The sequence below is a fragment of the Cuculus canorus genome, chromosome Z (assembly GCF_017976375.1).
Source record: "Cuculus canorus isolate bCucCan1 chromosome Z, bCucCan1.pri, whole genome shotgun sequence".
Lineage (NCBI taxonomy): Eukaryota > Metazoa > Chordata > Aves > Cuculiformes > Cuculidae > Cuculus > Cuculus canorus.
The window spans coordinates 1,875,032-1,895,842 of record NC_071441.1 but is presented as its reverse complement, the minus strand read 5'-3'; positions in this window follow the sequence as shown (position 1 = coordinate 1,895,842).

Here is a 20,811-nt window from a genome sequence, read left to right as displayed (position 1 = left end):
CAAATTACTTCTTGCCATGCTTGTAATCTTACATTTGTTGCAAACATCACCTCATCGGATAACCTTTCCATGTGAAGGATCTTGAGATTTGGTACTTCCATAGCATTTACCAAAGCTCCGGTCCATTGAAATACTTAAGCCTCTACTTTAACTGCAGAAGAGATGTGGATGACTCGCATGCTTGAGTAGAAGACTAGATCAAACATATTGTTAAATACACCACACCCTGTTTCTTTCCAGTCATGAGTACATATTTGTCAATTTTTCTTTATTTTATGCCTGGACTGAACACAGTTTGAAGAAAAGTCTGTGCGAACACAGAACTAAAACTAGAGAGGACCGTAGAGTTGACAAAGTGGGGTTAAGGTACCTCAAAGCATCATAGTCATTTGTACAACGAAGACTGACTTACCGCTGTGTAAATACATCCAAGAGAAAGACTCTCACGCTGTCTTTATTAGTATTGTCCTTTATTTTAACTCTTTTCTTAATTTTCCTTATCTCCAATAGTTGTAATACCGTCTCCAAGTCAAAGGACAGTACCGTTCTGTGTCACTGCAGAAACAGATGTGTTTTCAAAAACTGCGTGCATGACTTTCCTGGAATTGTTCCTCAGTGGTGTGCAGAATACACTTAATGTTCCTTGAAAGTCATACTGATGCAGTTCCACAGAAACTAGAATATTTCTCTCCCTCCCCACATCCTCAGTCCCTCCATGGCCAAGAGGAGTCTCCTGAGGTGAATCAGCAAAGATTAACATTTACATCAGCTATTGTTTGGCTAGATAGTATATGTAATTTAATATAGTAATAATTAAATAGAAACAGGTCTTTTTGCTAGAGATAATGCAAAACAATTAAAAAATTAACATACCATCTAAATAATTTCACTGGGTTTAACCTAGACTGGATGGTATTTTTAGCACTGGTTGATTAATCACTAAAGCTTCTGTTCTTGAGGTCTCTACTTCTTACATCAATTTCAACCTCAGGTTACAATTATTTGTTCTTCAAGAAGTTTCAGTACATAATAACCCAGCCTTAAGTTAGCAGGAAAGTATTCTGTAGTGCCCATAGCAAACTTCTGTGTTTTAGCTGCATCTGAATAAAATTTCCTTCTCAGTGTTTGACCAATAATTTTGAAATTCTAGGATATCAAAGATAAAACATTTATTCGTATGGCTCAAGACAGTCATTGTGCTGTTCACTGAAGCATACATGAACAGTAAACACCTTGCATACATAAATTATAATGAACTAATGAACTGAGAGTTCCTGTCTAGTCAAACACCTACAAAACATAAATTTAAAAATGAAACAAAACAAAAGTAAATACAAAGGCAAAGACAAAACTTGGAAAAGCAGTTCTGTGTAGGGAATACAAAGAAAAAGAAATCTTTTGAGTTCTCACTTTAACTTTTAGAAGAAATCTTGTTGCAAAAGTAGGTATTGTAATAAGGATTTGGGTTCATTATCTCATTATAGGTTATGTACGTGAGGTGTTCACAATTCATGTGCACCTGTGTGAACAGCACAATGAGTGTCTTGAGCGGTGTGAATAACTGTTTTATTTTTGATACCCTAGAATTTCAAAACCCTTTTCTGCCTTTTGAACTGTTGTATTTTAGAAGCAACATTGAAGTGAATTTCAGAAAGAATTTTAGTCAATTATTGCTTTCAATTTTTGCTTCCTTAAACCTGACTGATCTGGTGCAATTAAAACAAATGCTCTAAGTATTTTATTAAACACGATTCTGATTTGACACAGATATTTGTCTGAAAACCCAGCCCTGATTTTTTCCCAGTTGTGCTGGTCATTACTTACAGAAAATTAGTAGACCCTCTGGTGGAACAGTAGGAGAGCTGCTGTGGGTCTGTTTGAAGAAGTTGATTAGGTTACCAGAACATTATAAAGTGGGAGAAACAGATTTAATTTCAGAGTTCACTGCTACCAGTACTAAAGCTTAGTTTTGTAAATTAGATTTAAAGAATATTTGAGAGATTCTTCACACATGTACATATTACTGGAAGGGAAAGAATTAAGCTGCTGGAAGGCTCAGGTATTACTCATGTCTGTATTTTAAGCATTACTTAATGTTCAGTCCGTGAGAGTTAGTGTGCAATAATGGGGCACTGCTGACATAAAAACTTACTTAAATAATTAATTTAAATATGCTAAGAACACCACTTTTGGGTTGCCACATCACAATGTCTATGATACAGAAGAAATTTCCAGGAGGCAAACATCCAATTCAGAAATGTCTGCCCTCAGGGAATGTCTCTTCATCAAAGCCTTTCTATTTGCTCCTCTGGGAGAACTGCAATGTTTTCTGGACACAGCCTGTAAAGAAAACATTTGGACACTCATGAGGCTTCTCTTTTTAATGATACTCTGCTCAGAAGGGATTTTTAGGCTGGAGAGCATTCTGGTAGAAGAATTTATTGGAGGTTATTAGAGAGACAACTGCACTATGTTGTCATTTCCCCCTCTTAAGCCTTGTCCATACACCTACTCGTAGATCTATTGTAAGCTACAAAAAGCAACCTGTGAAATACAAAGAGAAATTAAATTTTTCCTTTAGCCTGTTTGCATCTGTGAAACACTAAGTGGTACAAAACCTGCTGCTCAAAGGTGCAGAAGAATGGGGATTACATTTTTATGATTAAAGTTCTCAAGCAGAGACATCGGAAACCAGCAGGATACATGATGTCCATCGAGGACCACCTGTGACCATCTTCTGAGGATGAACACTTTGAGGGGTTTCTCTTTGCATCAACCAAAAAAATACAGAGGTTTTAATACCTCAGTTCCACTTGAAGGGTAAACATTTGCTTCCAGTGTAAACCTCCTTAATCACAACAGCTTTTCAAGTGTCTTTTCTTGAGAAAAAGTGTAGCACCATTATTGTGGTCAGAAATGCTGCTTGAGCAACTATTGAGACATTGCCAATCACTTAATTAATGACAAGTTATGACTGCTGGACAAAGACTGTCTTCTTGCTGCAGATATCTCACGGGGTCTCTGGTCAATGACTTCATTATGCTTCTGCTCGCGTTTTCTGTAATAGTAGCAAAACTAATTCCAGGAGAGTAAATAGTAGCAGAGGAAAATTTGCAGAAACTTCTGAATTCTGGGTGTTGATTACATGCTAAAAATCTGAATGAGCAGCTGTTGCTCTGACATGCAACTGGTTTGTTTAGATTTCCATTTTTGCCAGGGTAAGCATCCCTGGCAGTTCTCAAGTAGAATTCTATAGTTTTTAAATACAGCAATGTTTTTTCAAAACATTTTTTTATTGATGAAATTGTTCCTTGCCTGAACATATATATTTGCTTACAACTTACAAATTGCTTATTTGTTATATATTTGCTTACAACTAATTCTTCCTTGAAGGGTCAGTTATGTTAAGAGTTCACCACATACTTCTACTTCTCTTTTATATGGGGGATGGCTAAGTCTGAAGAAATTTTGAAAGGGTTTATTCTCCTTATTTTATTGTATTTTGTAACTATAGAATTTCTTAAATTTATGTAGGGGTTGCCCAAAGTCTAGATGAGAACCTAACATTTTCATTAACATAGATTTATGCATGAATAAATACGATACTTCGAGGCCAGATCTTACTAATTCTAGTGAATAATATTTTACTGAATAAAAGGTGTACTTATATCATCCAGACGCCTTGTTGAGTAAGAAATCATTCAGCTGAGGAAGGTTATGTCGGTTGGGTTCATTACTATGTCTGTTCATTATGAATGTGTTTGTCTTGCTTCACGGTACATTTGGCTACCCATTAAATGTAAATTTGATGAATTGATAAGTTGTCCTTATTTTGCTACTGTGCAAAAATGCAGTTAGCTAATTAGAGCACTGAATAAACATTACTTATGTTACTACTGTGATGGAGCTCCGTCTTCAGCCTGGTTTTCATTCGAGTCACTATGCAGATTACCATAGCTGCTTGTGTTGTATCTTGCACTTACGAGAGATGAAAATAAGTTTAGAAAGGGAAAGATGACATAGCAATTGGCAGTAAAAATTGTATCCTAGTTCAACGGTGAACTTGAATCCTGTTGAGGTGCATGGGGTCTTCCATGGCTGTTATTATATCCAGAGTGTTAATGCATATGTGCTAAGGACACGTGTCACATCCTGATAATTAGTGGGTACAAAATAGCAATTTTCTGTACCTATTCTGACCTGTGAGGGAAGCAGAAGAGGTGATTTGGTAGAGTAAGGTCAGGGCTTAGCAGTGTATATGCTCTCATTTATTAGGTTTATTCACTGTGATAATATAGAAGAAAAAGCAAAGGTGTTTGCCTGCACTTTATCCAAAGTCAAAAATGTAGTGTAATATTGTTTTGAGGTATTATAGATTGTTCAGATGGGATTTGCTGTGGACTGATATAAATATAATATTGAACTGCCACATTGGCATGCAATATTTTGAACAAAGATACGATCTGTTTTGTTATGAAGCAAAACTCTATGAGCTGTTATATATGGATTTTTTTTTCCCACTTTTGCTAATTTACAGACCCTTCCATTCATCCCGCAGGGGACAGTGCTTTTGCAGTGCTTCCTGGCCCCAGCTTTGTCCTGAAGTAGTGCTGCCCTCCAGTTGTGTGCCTCTCACAGATATGAGGCGCTCCATCTGGGGTGAGAGTGTTCCGTGATCTTCTGAACTCAGTTTTATTAGCCATCTGATACATAAATTCTATGAAAAAAATATCTTTCCTCCTGCCGCTTGAAGAATATATTGAGTTCCAGAGATCAATACAGAATAGGCCACAAATTGAGATAGTTATGTGCACAAATGATACAATTTTTTCAATACATTCCTAACATTTCAAGCTTTAGTAATTTTTTTTTAAAATACTTCTGTAAGTCTGAAGAAAAACTTCATTATTATAGAGGATTTCAGAACAAAAAAAAAGGAAATTGTCTTTCAGGCATGAGAAGTGATGCATCAGACCTAACCAGAGTTAAAACAAGTCTAGCTTTGTGCTTATATCCAGTCACTGAAGGAAAACAACTTATTTCAAGCGTTTCACTTTGCTGTAGCACTCCTTACATCAGGCACAGAATTGAAAACTTTGTGTTGTTATCTCACAATGGTCTGGTACCTGCCCTGGGCCAACTGACGTATACTGTTAACCCAACTATGCATAGATATAAACCAAGTGATGGCAAGAACTACGCCTATTCATCAAACAAAGTCTGTGCTCCAGTAGACTGACATTTGATTGGCAGGTTATAAAAGGCTCTGAAAGAAATTCCCTGTCTTCTTTCAATGTCTGCCTACTTTGATATTAATATGAATTTAATGTCGTTCTACTTTGGCATTAATATGAATTTAATGCATTTTTGAGCACTGCAGAATAAGAATGTTTTTCATTTAGTTTTCCACAAATCAATATGTATCAGGTAGAACTGTACTTCTCTGTCCTGCCAGCATCTGTGGTGGTTCCCTGGTGATGGAGATGCTATTTACAGCAAAATATAGGTTCTTGCTATAGACAGAGTTATTCTGTATTTCTGTGTGTAATCGATGTACTGGCAGCTGAAGCATTTTATGTGAGCTCACATATTTCTTATAAGTAGCTGTACGCTGTAATGAAGAAATCACTCTTAAAGTAGTTGGATGTAAAAGGAAGTGCAAAAATATCAGTTTACAAGAGTTTAGTAAATACACGTTACTGAGATGCCTATGTTTGGAAGAGAATCATTCTATAAGGAAAAGAATATCCTCTCTCCCTTTGCGGTCTATAGGCTTCGTGTTATCTTCGCAGGGCATTTTGAAATATTTAATAAAATCTAACTGGTTTCCAGTTATTATTATTCCTGAAATTAGTTCACCACCTTAATGATTGTTTGAACTCTAAAATTTATAAAGCTCAGGGATATTGAACAGTTTGCTTGAACCGATCTGTTTCTTTACCTATAAATGAAATACAGACTTTCCTTGATCTTAATTAACAGCAGTTGCAGATGAAATGTCATCGTTTTACTCTTAAGTTCGATAGTTGAAGAAAATAAATGAAAGGATATCTTTTGCTGGTAATACAGTACCAATATATCAAACTGCAATGGCACCAACATTCTTATTACTTTGCTCTGAGATGAACTACTGCGACTCTTGCCTGAAGTTATTTCAGACTTATATGGATGGCAGTGATATGGAGGAATGTGTTTGCTCTCTGGTATAGGCTGTGGTGCTTCCCTAAGTTTGGCAAAATGATTGCAACAGCAGTCCCAGCTGCCACTTGCTGCACCTATTATAATATGGCTTTTGCTCTTGGAGATTTTGTTTCTACAGCTCAGATTTATAGGCTTAAACTGGAAAAGAATCAGGATCTAGCAAAATTCAGGGGGAGTCAGAGGGAGAACCAGAGGTGTTCAAACAAAGGAAGGTCTTGAAGTGTGATTTATGTGTAAGTGGGAAAAAAAATGTTATGTTACAGCTATAGTGTAAAACTGAACATAAAATTACATGAAGGACGGGTACTTGGCCATCAGGCAAGCGTTCTTCATTCAGTGGCAGGGCAGGAGAGAATTTTTGCTGCTAGAAGTGGTAGAGGAAGAGGACCCAGGGGTGCTGGTCAGCAGTCGTGAGCCAGCAGTGTGCACAGGTGGTCAAGAAGGCCAACAGCACCCTGTCTTGTGTCAGAAACAGTGACCAGCAGCAGTGGGGAAATGATCAGCCCCTGTACTCAACACTGGCGAGGCTGCACTTTGAATACTGCATTCAGTTTTGCCCCCTCTGTACAAGAAACACATTGGGCTGCTGGAGGGTCTGCAGAGGAGGACAACGAAGCTGGTGAAGGCTCTGGAGCACACGAGAGATGAGGAGCTGCTGCGGGAACTGAGGTTGTTTAGTCTGAATAAAAGGAGTCTGAGAAGTGACCTCATTGCTCTCCACAACTGCCTGAAAGGAGGTTGTACTGAGGTGGGAACTGGGCTCTTCTCCCAAGTGACAAGTGACAGGATGAGAGGAAATGGCCTAAGATTGCACCAGGGAAGATTTAGATTGAACATTGGGAGAAATTTCCTTCCTGAAAGAGTGCTGAAACAGTGGAATGCGCTGCTCAAGGAAGTGGTGGGGTCACCATCCCTGGAGATGTTAAAAAAACATGTGGACGTGGCACTTCAGGACATGGTTTAGGTGCTGGGCTAGTCATAATCTTTGAGGTCTTTTCCAGTCTCAATGATTCTATAATTATATGCCTCCACTAATCTCTGAACTGTCATCTCCTCCAAATGCCTGAATTCTTTCTCTTCCGGTAATGCGTGTACAAAGAGGAAATCCCTGCAGTAGCTCCTAAAATAATTTACAAAACTGTAGATTTTATTAATTGCCATTGATACTCCTACATTCAGCATAGATTACCAATACCTTATAACTTTCTGATAAACCAATTGACTTCTTGGAACAGACCTACTACATACTTTCCTGCCATTCCACCTAAAGACCCATTAATTTTCAGCAGATAATAACCAGAACAAATGAAAGGAAAGTTGATCATAAATAGCAGCTTTATGTGTTCTCATCAAATGATGATTTATTTGTGATTTTGCTTTGACTATAAACTGCTGGAAAGACTTCACCTAAGTAACGATCCTGTACACCAAACTATTTGATAAATAGAGTTACCACAAGCTAGTGGTTTGATTTCATCTCTTGTCTACTGATCTGTGTTGAGGTTACTCAACGGGGTAAGGACATCTGAACACAGCAGAATAGAACTAGTTCATGTAATAGCAGAGTTGAACTCCATATGCATAATTCTGTCAACAAATGTCGTTCATATCTGTTTCTGTTCTTTTGGCTACACTGATAAGGACACCACCAGGGGTCAAAATAGAAGGCATTTACCTATGTTTATTCGTACTTCTTCACATAAATTGTCACACTGAAGTTCTACTGAGGATGGTGAGCCAAAATGCCATGTTTTATGCATAGACCTTAGTTTGAATGATCCATGTGTTAAAGAATGAATGACTGGTAGCTTTGTGAGTTACAGTGATATCGGCGCAGAGCACCTTTCACTGGGCATGTTGAAAGTTGCCCTCAGTTACCCCAGTGTTGTGGGATAACAACATTGGTGAATTGTGGGACCTGGAAAAGTCTGTTAGCTGTAAACCTTACTGCTTCCTTTCCACATCACGATTACAGGAGTGTTGTGTCTCTACCAAATTAATTAAAAGCTCTCTTGCACTTTCTTTCCATTAATTGATACTATTCTGAGGATATCATCCTCTATAGTATATTACTGAATAATTGCAAGCCTTTGGGGTTGTTAACTTCTATTATTAGTTCACACACAGAGTACTAAGAATTATCTACATTATATGAGTGCAAAATATCACCTAGAACTCCTCTGTGAATAATGTTTAACTTAGCCAAGCTTTTCATGAGAGCTGCACAAATACTCATGCAATGTCCTGTTCCTGTATGTAGTTCAGTAAGTTCTGCTTTCCTGGGATAGTTTTCTGAAAGTGAATTTAAGTGCAAACTTTGTTCCTCTTACCAAAATGGACTTAAGTTCACCGTGTGGGCAGTCAGGCAGAAGCAAGAGCTGAAGAAACTTGTTTTGTTTGCTCCAGGCATAGATGGTCAGAATTTGAACGGTTATTTTGCAAAGCATGTGTGCATTAAAAAAAATCCCGTAGTTCTTACATGGTCTGGAAGCAATTGCCATAGTCTTACTCCAGCACAGGAAATGTAGAAAAAGGGTGAGCGGCCACCGGTCCTTCCTGTGGGCAACTAGAAGAAAATAAGCAGAAGAACAGTCATTGAAACCTTACTGAGGTAAATGCGTAATTCATCTGCAATATAGAAAAAAACCAGAAGCACAGCTATCAAAATTTCAGACATTTTATATGGCAGTGCCAACGAGAAACAGAACTGATCCAATGATAATCTGAAATTAAACTAACATAATTTGATGCAGTGCTGATAAGTGATGCACTAGGGGAAAATGGTTCACTAAGCACCTTAAAAGCTGAGTTATAAAATCATCCTCTTATTCTCTTTTTCTGCACATTTACAAATACAGTGGAAATGGAGTGGCTTATATATAATGCTCTGTATTCTTGTCACATCATAAGACATCACCTTATGCACAAAAAAAGCATACTACATTAAATTTTGAAACTTAAAATCCTGCTTTGTTTTAGAGCATCTTTTTCAATAGTAGCAAAGCACTAGTACAAATGTTTAAAAAGACATCCATAATTGCTGTAGCAGAGTGGTGAACAGAGCAGAGCTATTGCTCTAAGTCAGACGTATTTTACAAGTGCAGAATATGTGTAATTTCACAAGACATAGTGCAAACAGCAGTTAATTCAGGGTGCTGGTTTTTGTATTTTTGGGTTTTTTTTTTTCTCACCAAGACCTTTCACAGGTTCCATAATCAGTTGCTTGGAGAGATAGTAAAGGAGGAAGCAGACTTGCTAATTTGGTGATTGTCTCATTGCAATTAGCTAAATTCCCTAAGCGTGGTCCGTTTGCTAACAATGTTTTTGCACACGTCTGTGCGTCTGTGTGCAAATCTTTGATATGACAAACATTCATGTCAAAATTCCATTTAGTATAGACCAGTTTTTCCCAAATGAACAGAGCATCCAGAATGTGAACAGCTGAAAGGTGCACGTACAAACAGTTCTGTGCACAGTGTGCCCAAAATACAGTGTGGTGAATAACTTGCACCTGGCCAGGGTTCCAGAGAGAACCTGTCCGTGAGTGAGGTACTCAGAAACAGTATCAGATAGTGTATTAATTTAAATCTCCAGTTTCGGCTATTTTTTTCAGGTTAAAATTTAAAAGACTTAGAAGTGGATGAGAAGAGGGAAAGAAGAGAGGGGTTTTTAATAGTCTGGAACAAGGCAAATGATAACAGAAAGCATAAACAACCTGTTTTAGAAGTTTGTTTGATGTCTGATCACGCCAGGATCTTCTGATCAGAGCCCTTTAATAGCCAATGAATTCATTATTTCTTAAATTTGCACAACACAGGCGAACTATGGATGTTGTCTCAGGACACTTTGAGCAAATGAAATGTTATTGAGTGTCAGATTTGTCCCATTGCTTTTAGAATTTCATGTACATTCTATTATAGCAATGCAAGTATTAAGCTCAAATATTCAACTGTGCAGACTGTGCATACGAGGATGAGATACTCAGGTTTTTTCTGTTCTATTTTTGGTTTAAGCAGATCAGTAGATTCCCATTTATTTCTATTTTAGAAGTCACTAGTTAATTTGAATGCCTTTTTTTGGACAGTGACCCATTTGGTTGGCGAGCCTGTGAAGCAGGAGTGGAAAATTGCAATTACTTCTATCAGCCAATTCAGTTCTTTATCCCTGATTTGCAGCAATAGATGTGAATCAGCCATGCAGCACCTTCTATAAGGTTATTGATATGCTGCATCTGCAAAAACTCTGAGGCGAACATATGGAGGTGGAGGTCCAAAGTCCAAAGGATGAAATCATCATGAGAGAAGAGAGATGGAAAATTAAAGCCTACATTAAGAAATAGTACTGCAAAAATAGGACAAAATAATTCTAAGATCCTGAATACTACTTAAGGATTAAATATTGGGCGTAATACTTCAGAAACATAGACGGGGCTTTGGGAGGTTGTGGTACAGTTGCATGCATGCCTAATTCTGCATGCCTTGAAGTGAATTTTCTCCAAGTAAAGCCCGGGACAGTCTGTCCCTGGGCAGTGTGACAGCACACAGTGCCTGCAAAAAACCTTCTGGTGTGCAGTTCTTCTGCCTCATCCAACCTGTTCTTCAGGCACACGAGGCATCTCCTGACACCTCTGCCAGGAGATTCCTCTAGACATTTTAGCTGTTCTCATGGAGCTTTGGGAAGAAGTAATGACCTGAGTGTGTTTGGGGATCGCGTGTTGCGCTACTGTCTGTGATGATGTGGTGGTTCCATGGACCCACCTCTACAACTTGTCTATAGGCTGAGCGGTGGTACCAGGCAGAAGAAGAGCTCTGTCTTTCCCTCCCAGTGAGGACCCACGCTGTAGGTTGTCCTGTTCAGAGAGAGAAGAGGGGGCAACGCCTAGTAACTCTGCTCCAATTCGTGGCCTCAGGCCCATTTACAACCTGCTCCTTAATTTCATCCATATAAGGGATTTTATTTAATATAATCCTATTAACACATTACGTAAAATCAATGTATTTGTATGTATGTTTCAGTGTTCGCAATATTAGATACTTGGCTTGTAATCATGCCAGAAGGTGGAAGAAGAAATATGATTCATTGTGCAAATAATACAGCTTAATACAACTCCAGATGGAATATCAAAGCCAAATGGCCTTTGAAGATGGCACTCAGCCATACTGACAGTATGCTGCAGATCTAACTTATCAATCATTTTCAATAACACTGCTTTTTTGTGAATTCAGAGAAACTTTTAAGTAGTCTCTATGGGTATTGCATGGTCGTTAAGAAGATCACACTAAAGACAGAGCGCTCAATCTAAAGCTCTTCTGAGACTGTCGCTTACCAGTGTTCTTCAATTTGCAGATCACCAAAATATTTTCAATGAAATGGCAAATTCTTCATATAACAAGCTCAGGTCTGTGAGTAATCATCTTGATTCTTATGTCTTTCCTCTACACGCCCTCCAAAAGGAGTCTTAGTGACTTCCTCTCCCAGACTGCAGAATCAAGAGCTGAGTGTACCAGCAGCCTCATCCCCTCTGCTGGAGGTTCAGCTGTCTGGGATGGAGCCAGCTCCAGCGGGGCAGCCGTGCGGCTGTGAGAAACCCTGGCCAGGGGTCTTACCTTCTCTTCTCTTGGCATCTGCTTTTATAGAATCATAGGATCACCAGGTTGGAAGAGACCTTGTAGATCATCGAGTCCAACCATTACTGTCTGCCACTAAATCACGCCCTTGAGCACCTCGTCCACCCATCTTTTCAACACCTCCATGGGTGGGGACTCAACCATCTCCCTGGGCAGTCTCTGCCAGTGCTTGACAGCCATTCTGTGATGAAATATTTCCTGACATCCAGCCTGACCCTCCCCTGGTGGAGCTTCAGGCCATTCCCCCTTGTCCTGTCCCCTGTCACTTGGGAGAAGAGCCCAGCTCCCTCCTCTCCACAACCTCCTTTCAGACAGTTGTAGAGAGTAATAAGGTCTCCCCTCAGCCTCCTCTTCTCCAGGATAAACAACCCCAGCTCTCTCAGCCGCTCCTCGTCAGACTTGTTCTCCAGCCCCTCACCAGCTTTGTTGCTCTTCTCTGGACACACTCCAGAGCATCAACATCCTTCTTGTAGAGAGGGGTCAGAACTGAGCACAGGATTCGAGGTGCAGTCTCCCCAGTGCCGAGTCCAGGGGCAGAATCACCTCCCTGAACCTGAAGTCTCACCCTTGACCTCTGCCTGAGATACATTACAGGGTCTTCATGCCCAGTCCTACACTTCCTTGACTTCAACTTGCTGACTTGGCTCCCTGGATGGACCTCAGATCTGCTTCATCTTCAGGGCTGGTGTTGCAGACATAGGTCCCTTGGCCAGTTGGGTCTCTCTCCTGGAGCCAGACCACTGTCCTTATTCAGGCGTGATGGACCTGTTGTTGCCTCTTCCATCTTTGTGGTGCGTGGTCCTGGTTCACTTTTCCTCGCAGAGCAGCTGCCCTTGCTGATTCCTGGCACGGGTGTAGAAAACTGCAAACAAGAGCAAATTAGTCTAAAGTGGTGAACAACATCTAAGAGAAGCAGAAGTGTTGATTAATGCATTCTGCCCAAGCGTGCTGGCAGGAAAAGCAAAAGGGGAGAAGAATGAGACACACTTTATTATTTTTCTGACAGTAAAGCATGTGTATCTTGAAAGATTTCAATTTAATTTTGGATAGTTTTTGTCATGTTGGGGGTTGGTTTTTTTTTTTCCCCTCTGGAAAGATGGATTGGAGACCTACCCATTATATGAAAAAATAAAACAAACATTTTGTTTGGGATTTTTCTTAAATATTACATTTTTTCCTCAGCTGAAGCTTCTAGAAGTTAGAGAAGAACCATTATACATGGAATATGCAGGCTGAAATGCCATCCTTCATTTGAATTTAATCTTTGATATTTCCCGTTTAAAGCAACTGTGCTTGGATATTAACACATGTTGGCAGAGGTCTGCAGTAATTAATATGTACAAGAGAAGGTGCTAACAAAACAAAAAAGGGAATAGCTTGCAAATATTAAACTCAAGAGGGTCTTTGATATAACCACTGATGACAACAACTCCTTACAGAAAGGAAAAACACTATTAAAGGAAAGAGTGGGTCCAAGTTTGTCTTAAATTCTTAATTAAAATCCTCTTAGAATATAAGGATACCTGAATCATATTCGTGCTAAATTTTGGTTTTAATAATTTAAATCTATACCTACAGATATTATGTCTGAAGTCAAAGGAAACTTATTTTTTTCTACAGCTGTAAGAGTTCTCTGTATTCCAGAGTTGCTGTTGAAGGTTGGTTAAGATGTCATAGAGCAGTTACGACAAGCCCCACGTGTGGATAAAGCATCACATTACCAGAAAGCTGAGATGATGCGGAGGGTGATCTGGCACTTCTGTTATAATGTACTCCACTACTGCACTTCTTTAGGGAAAATGTGGTGTTCATATGTATATGCATGATGGTGACACACACTAGAAATGCTCCTTTCTGAGCAACAGTGAAATGAATGTCAGAGTGTTCCTAAGTTTTGCACAGTTATCAGGGGTCTTCAATCCTTGCCAAAGGCTTTCCCTTTTTACCTCTTTTTTTTTTGATGATGCATTTGTACCTACTTTAGAGCTAAGAAACAAATTGAGAAACTGAGCCAAAACATTGAAACGGGCACTAGGATTGCATTGAAAAGGAGCACAATAGACAGCTGAGGCTACCACAGACCAAGCAGGGAAGTTGTCTGCAGTCTTCAGCACAGCGGTAAGGAAGAATTCACACCTGCATAGCAACTGACCCTTCTTTCCCTTCCACATAGTCCCCTTGCTGCTGGATCCACTTCAATTAATCCTGTAGTCCCCCCACAACCCTCATGCCTGATTCGTATCTTCTTCAGCAGAACTGAATGAGGGTCACTTAACTGAGATTTACCCTATTGTGATCCTCATGACAGCTGAATTGAGACGGCTGCTGGTGGAAGGACTGGGATACAAACCTAGAAGGTTGTTTTCAAGTTCTCTGGGTAGATAAATCTGTGAAAATAGCTATTAGAGCTACCTGTGAGTAAAATTGATGTCAATTTTAGATTGAGACTGTAATGATAGTCATGACAACAACTGTATGATTGTCTGAATATATCATTAAGATACAGACAAAGCAATTTTTTCATGGCCCCCAAATGATGTGAAAACAGATTGCTTTCTGACCTTCAAAAAATTATATAATGCTAACAAAACTATTTATAATCTTTAATAAGTGTTCCTGTTATCAGAACTAATTTAAAATTCATTTCTAATCCCTTTATCCATTTTGAAATTTGTAATTATTATGCATGCTTTAATTTGATAAGGGATCTATAGTTATCTTTTTAGGACTGTTTTGTACTTGGCAAATTTCTCTAACGTACACCTCCTTCCCCATGGGAACACAAATATAGATAGCAAATCTATCTATGGGTTATAGTTCTACAGATAAGTTTATCTAGTCCAGTGAGAATAAAATAAACAAGTTGTACAGGTTGAATAAGAAAACTCTTACGTGTCCTGACCCATGCTGAAATGACTGACGTCGTTGTTGAGACCATCAGAAACATTCAGGATGTCAGCAATCGATGCTAGGCGTGTTGGAAGGATGAAATAGGAGCAACAATGACTCCCTTAAGGAGAATTCTGGGTATTTACGCATTTAGAATTCCTCCTGGCTCAAGAGAAAAAGTGTTTGTTCAATCCTGAGCATCAAAGCATGTTTTCAGCAACTTAGTTATATCTCTAATCTTTTGATTTACAGCTGAATTTTGTTAGCTGCACTTTATGTTGGTACTATCTTAAAGGAAGGAGATTTTCAGATCACACTGATCTTTTTATAGGGGGATTTTGAGATACCAAAGGTGCGTTTATTCTTATCCCATTTTCTGCTATTTCTTATCCCACACTCTAATTAGGACATGATTGCATCAAGTGACTTAGAATCTAAGTTTCTTTTCAAGCTCAGTAATAATACACAGTGGTGCAGGAGTGTCCGCGTGGGGATATTCCGTGTGTGTCCTTCCTTTAGGGAGATAAATGCTCAGGGGCACAAGAATGGTATCTGCTATGGAAAACAGAGCCAAACACATTTTGCACAGTTTACAAATGTGCCGAAGTAGAATTACCTGATGGTTTTATAGTTGTAATTACCTTTTAAGAAAATTCTTTCCTTTCTCCCTTTTTTTGAGTATGAAACTCATCTTCTCTTTGTTTTCCAGTTCAGACAAGGCTAATATAGGATTATGCAGAGTAAATAAAACAATGAGTAATGCAGAATGTATCACAGCAGGGTTAGTTTAATTCTCTCAATACAATTTTTAATTTATTATTATTATTGGTCAGAGATACTTGGAAATACAACCATGAACCTTAAGTGAAGAAGTTCTGTAAGAGTCAGGACAGAGCAGTTCCTGCTTAGGGTGACGCTCCAACGCAATCTGAATCTGAATGAATAATGCTTATGTGTTCTTCTCGCTGGGACAGGATGTAATAGGATGAAATCTGTGGCAAGAACCACTCAGATTAGGTGGTAGGAACACTTTTCTGGTGATAAAATGAGAGAGTGATAGATAGGTTGGTAGAGGTTGGCCAGAGTCCCAGTTTTTGGGAACCTACGAGAACAAATGAACAAGTGCCTGCAGAGAAACACACAGTAATAGTCTTAGAGCAGAGCAGCAGAGGGGATCTGAGGAGGTCACCCTCTCCTGGCCCATGCTTTTCTGATAAGACCCACCAGAAAGTAGCACACAGGAGGGTTGCAGCTGTAGCTGCTTTTCACAAAGTGCTGTCTGGAAGCAGAGTGGATAAACCACAGCCTCTGAAGTGGTCTCTGAAGGCATATGCTCATAATTTACACCTGCAGTCGAGCACATAGAAATTCCTGATTTTCTGTATACTTCTGAATTTAGAAAGATTATCTGAGACCAACCGTCCCTCTAATTCAGATTAAGGCACCTGTTGGTATAACTGGACACTTCCCATCCTGAGCCACTTTGCGAATGGTTCATGTACTGACGCAGAGGAACAGCTTCAACAGGCGGTACCAAGAGACACTGAAAGCAGAACAACTGCTGAGAACTTTCCTTCTTCCCGCACTGTGTATATAACGCATCACAGAATCACAGAATCACAGAATCACAAGGTTGGAAAGGACCCATTGGATCATTGAGTCCAACCATTCCTAACACTCTCTAAACCATGTCCCTCAGCACTTCACCCACCCGTTCCTTAAATACCTCCAGGGAAGGCAACTCCACCCCCTCCCTGGGCAGCCTCTGCCAGGGCCCAATGACCCTTTCTGTGAAGGATTTTTTTCTGATATCCAACCTGAACCTCCCCTGACGGAGCTTCAGGCCATTCCCTCTTGTCCTGTCCTCTGTCACTTGGGAGAAGAGCCCAGCTCCCTCCTCTCCACAACCTCCTTTCAGGCAGTTGTAGAGAGCAATAAGGTCTCCCCTCAGCCTCCTCTTCTCCAGGCTAAACACCCCCAGCTCTCTCAGCCGCTCCTCGTCAGACTTGTTCTCCAGCCCCTCACCAGCTTTGTTGCTCTTCTCTGGACACACTCCAGAGCCTCAACATCCTTCTTGTGGTGAGGGGCCCAGAACTGAACACAGTATTCGAGGTGCGGTCTCACCAGTGCCGAGTACAGAGGGAGAATAACCTCCCTGGCCCTGCTGGTGACCCCATTTCTGATCCAAGCCAAGATGCCGTTGGCCTTCTTGGCCCCCTGGGCACACTGCTGGCTCATGTTCAGTCAGCTGTCAACCAGCACCCCCAGGTCCTTCTCTTCTGTGCAGCTCTCCAGCCATTCTTCCCCCAGTCTGTAGCACTGCATAGGGTTGTTGTGCCCCAAGTGCAGGACCCGGCATTTGGCCTTGTTAAACCTCATGCCATTGGTCTCGGCCCAGCAGTCCAGCCTGTTCAGATCCCTTTGCAGAGCCTCCCTACCCTCCAGCAGATCCACACTTCCTCCCAGCTTAGTGTCATCTGCAAACTTGCTGAGGGTGCACTCGATGCCTTCATTCAGGTCATTGATAAAGACATTGAACAGAGCTGGACCCAGTACTGAGCCCTGGGGAACTCCACTTGTGACTGGCCTCCAGCTGGAGTTAACTCCATTGACCACCACGAAGTAGTCAGTTGAATGAACATAAAGAAACACTGTGGGTGTTATAACTAACCAGCAATTACTTCTTCTGATGTCATTTATAGTCTTTTATTGTTATTCTCTGCAGGTTTGTTTCTAGTTTTTTTGGGTTTTTTTTTCCCAGATAAAACACCGACAGATGCAGAATGGCTGATGCAGAATGGGAACTGTTTTAAGTTTTATGGGACCAAGAAGAACCGTCTTGTTCATCTGCTGTCACAATTTATAGCTCATTCAAGGAGTACTTTTTCATTTGTGTCCATGCTTCCATGCTGTCTTTTTTTCCCTATTGTTCTAAAGAATTACTGAGTTTGATACGTTTTAACTTTGAAGACCTGCAGTGGGCAGAGATACTGCAATGCTTCTGGCTTGGTTAAACCACTACACGTTAGTGAATGCTGGGCTAGGAACAACATTTATCAGCTGCTCTTTTTCAAAATACTTCAGGATACCAAATACCATTAAAAATAAAAAGAAGGCAATAGGAAAAACAGCTGAGGGTCATGAGTTCCAGAAAAGAAACATAGATGCATGCATAAATAGGGTTAGACTTACAAAGGGATACAATTACCGTTCTGGATTAGATGAATAATTAATCCAATCTAGCATTGTTTTTGATAGCAGCTATATCAGTGTTTCAAGGAAAATTGCCAGAAATTACTCAATGGATAGTTACTGGAATAACCATTTGTCTTGAAAAACAGGAGTTCCAATCTGCTTCATTTTGTTGGCAAATGAACCCCAAGGATGTTCTCATTAGCTGCGTTGTAAAGACTTTCTGAGTCTCACAAAGTGTTGGGATTTGCTCTCTTGTGGCCTGTACACCCAAACGTCAAATAAGTTGCAGGAAAAAGCTTATTTTTAAGTGTTTTGTAATATACTTGGCTTTGTCTTGTCTCAATCATCATCCATTTTTACACCCATCCTGGCTTCTTTCTCTAATAAAGCAACCCCAATTTATTCCAGCCAATTCTTATATGTGCCTTTACCTCCAATTGGAAGAAGTCTAGTTGTACCTCTGTGATCTGTGGCTTAACTCTGCTTTCCTCTCCCTTTATGTCTTTTTTGCAGGGAAAGGTTGGTAGGTTCCAACAGTCACAGTAAATTGCTTTGTATCAGACTTCATAAGATAATATTTTAGGTATATTAACTTTCTTTTTATTGGATTGTTTTCGTTTTTTCATCACTGAACAGAGATGTTTAACTCACTTATCAATAAAACATCACCGTTTTCCCTCATAATTTAAATTAGAACAGAGCAATACGTATAGAACTTTTTCCTTGTGTTATTTTTATCTCCTTTCGTGGATTTTTTACATTTGTATACTTTCCCAAAATTGTCACAATCCTAAATAAGATTTTAAATGGACAATTTTATACTGCTGCTGGCCACTCACAGCAATCGTCCCGTAAAGTCTACCAGGACTGGAGCACGATCTCCTGTTGAAAACCACGCTGCCACCTCCAGAACAGCCCAGCCACAATCTGGCTGCTGCTGAGAGCATCCACGTTGTTCCTGCCGCACGGCCTTCTGCTCCTCTGTGCTCTCCCTAGCGCTGGGGCACATCTGCACCTTGTGGCTTCACACAGTCCCTGGCACTAAGGACCCTCACTGCCTGCCAGTGCCCAAAGTAGATATTTCAGAGGAGCATTTGCTGATGATCTTCGAGGTTAGCAAAGAGCAATTATGTCCCAGAGGGCAATGAGCAAAACGCTAGTGGCACTTACAGTGCCAGAAGTTCCTTATGTTGCCTGGCCTCTGACTGCCTTTTTTTTTGGGAGCTAGCAAGGACTGGTTTCTCCTCAGCAAGGTGCTTTTCCTCCTACGTCCGTTGTAGCTACTGTTGATCCCTCCCCAGGAACCGATGGCCGCACGCCATGAAGATGGTATACACTCTTCTGTTTGAGTTAATGCTGGAAGGACTGTGGGAATTGGTAAGTTTTTCCAGTAGAAAATACATCTCACGCTCCTCACATAAGCCTTTTAATGATTTTATAACTTTTACTAAATTCCAGCCTCCGGAGACCGAGAAATATTTACCAACATAATGTTTGCTGCCGTGCAGGCAATGCTCCTGCAGCTGGAATGACTGTGGGGACAGGATGCAATTGCAATCCAGGTCACTCTCATCTTCACTCTGACAGGGACTGATAGATAGAGGCAGATGCTTATCAAAATACCCATTGCCAGAAAAAACTGGCTTTTTGTCACAGCTGACGGCTGTGGTGTTCTCCTTGTCTTTGGCCCATTGCTGGGGAAGCCAAAGGAAAGAGGAGCAGCAGCCTCTTGGTGTTCCAGGGATGCAGGTGGTTTGGGGATCCATGGGCAAATGAAAGCATGCTTGCCGCTGGACAACACAGGGACAGCTAATCTTTCCCTGGCATTCACAGGGAAGGTGTGGAGTTTGTCCGTTGAAACTTACTGACCAGAAAGCAGGAAACCATTGTTCATCAGCTTGGTATCTTCTCTCTGGCCATCCTACAAGTGTCTGTATTTATACATAAGTAATGATGAGCTTATTTTTTTTTTTCAGAATGTAGTATGCTTTTTTTCCCAATGAAAGTGGTAATGCTGCAGCATTTCTTTTTCCTGCTAATTGAAGGCAATGGAAGACATACTGACTGTGGAAGGTTTGTCCTTTTCTTTCACTGGTTAGGTGACTAATAATTAATTAGATAATAAGTTTTGTGACAATGGTGGTGTAATATTGAGTCTTTCAAGAAGGAGCAACAAGAAAAGTACTGTCTGGTCAACCTAACTCTGATTCTTGGAAAGATCTAGTAAAATAGTTTATTCCCTTTGTAAGCACCTGGGGTGTAAATCATTTGATAAATATATTCAATTAACTAATGTAAAAAGTCGACTACACAAAAAACAACCCTGCCAAAAGATCTGATAGTCAGGTTAATATGATTTTCTTCTGTGTGAAAGCAGCTGAGGAAGAAGATGAAGCAAGATGTGACTTATCCTGCCTCCATACCGAGTCTGAGAATACTTTGTAAAGTACTCTTAGTACTAATATAATGATTTTTTTCCTAATCACAGAAAGGTGCTTAGGTCCTAAGGTTAGAAACTAGTTTTTCCCTGAGTGACTGCCATGGTTCCATATCAAAATGAAAAACCTTGAGGTGCTTTTGATGATCTCTCACAGGCTTTGATAATCGGATACTGCCCTTAGCGATTTCAGTCCCTGATCAGAGAACACCCATAATACAGACAAACATGCAAGTCAATAACATAATGCCGGCCTTAAAAAAAAAAAACACTCTTTTTTAGTGTTTCACTGGTGGGATTATAAAGAAGGAGGTGAAATAACAGTGTTGCTCTGTTCGGTGCTACCCAAGTGTAGCTGTAGGATGTGCTCCTTTTTGAAGCAGTAAAAACACTACAGAGAGTCATAAGGAGATCACCAGGAAGAATATGTTTAGACAATGCTGCCTGAGGTACAAAAGGTGT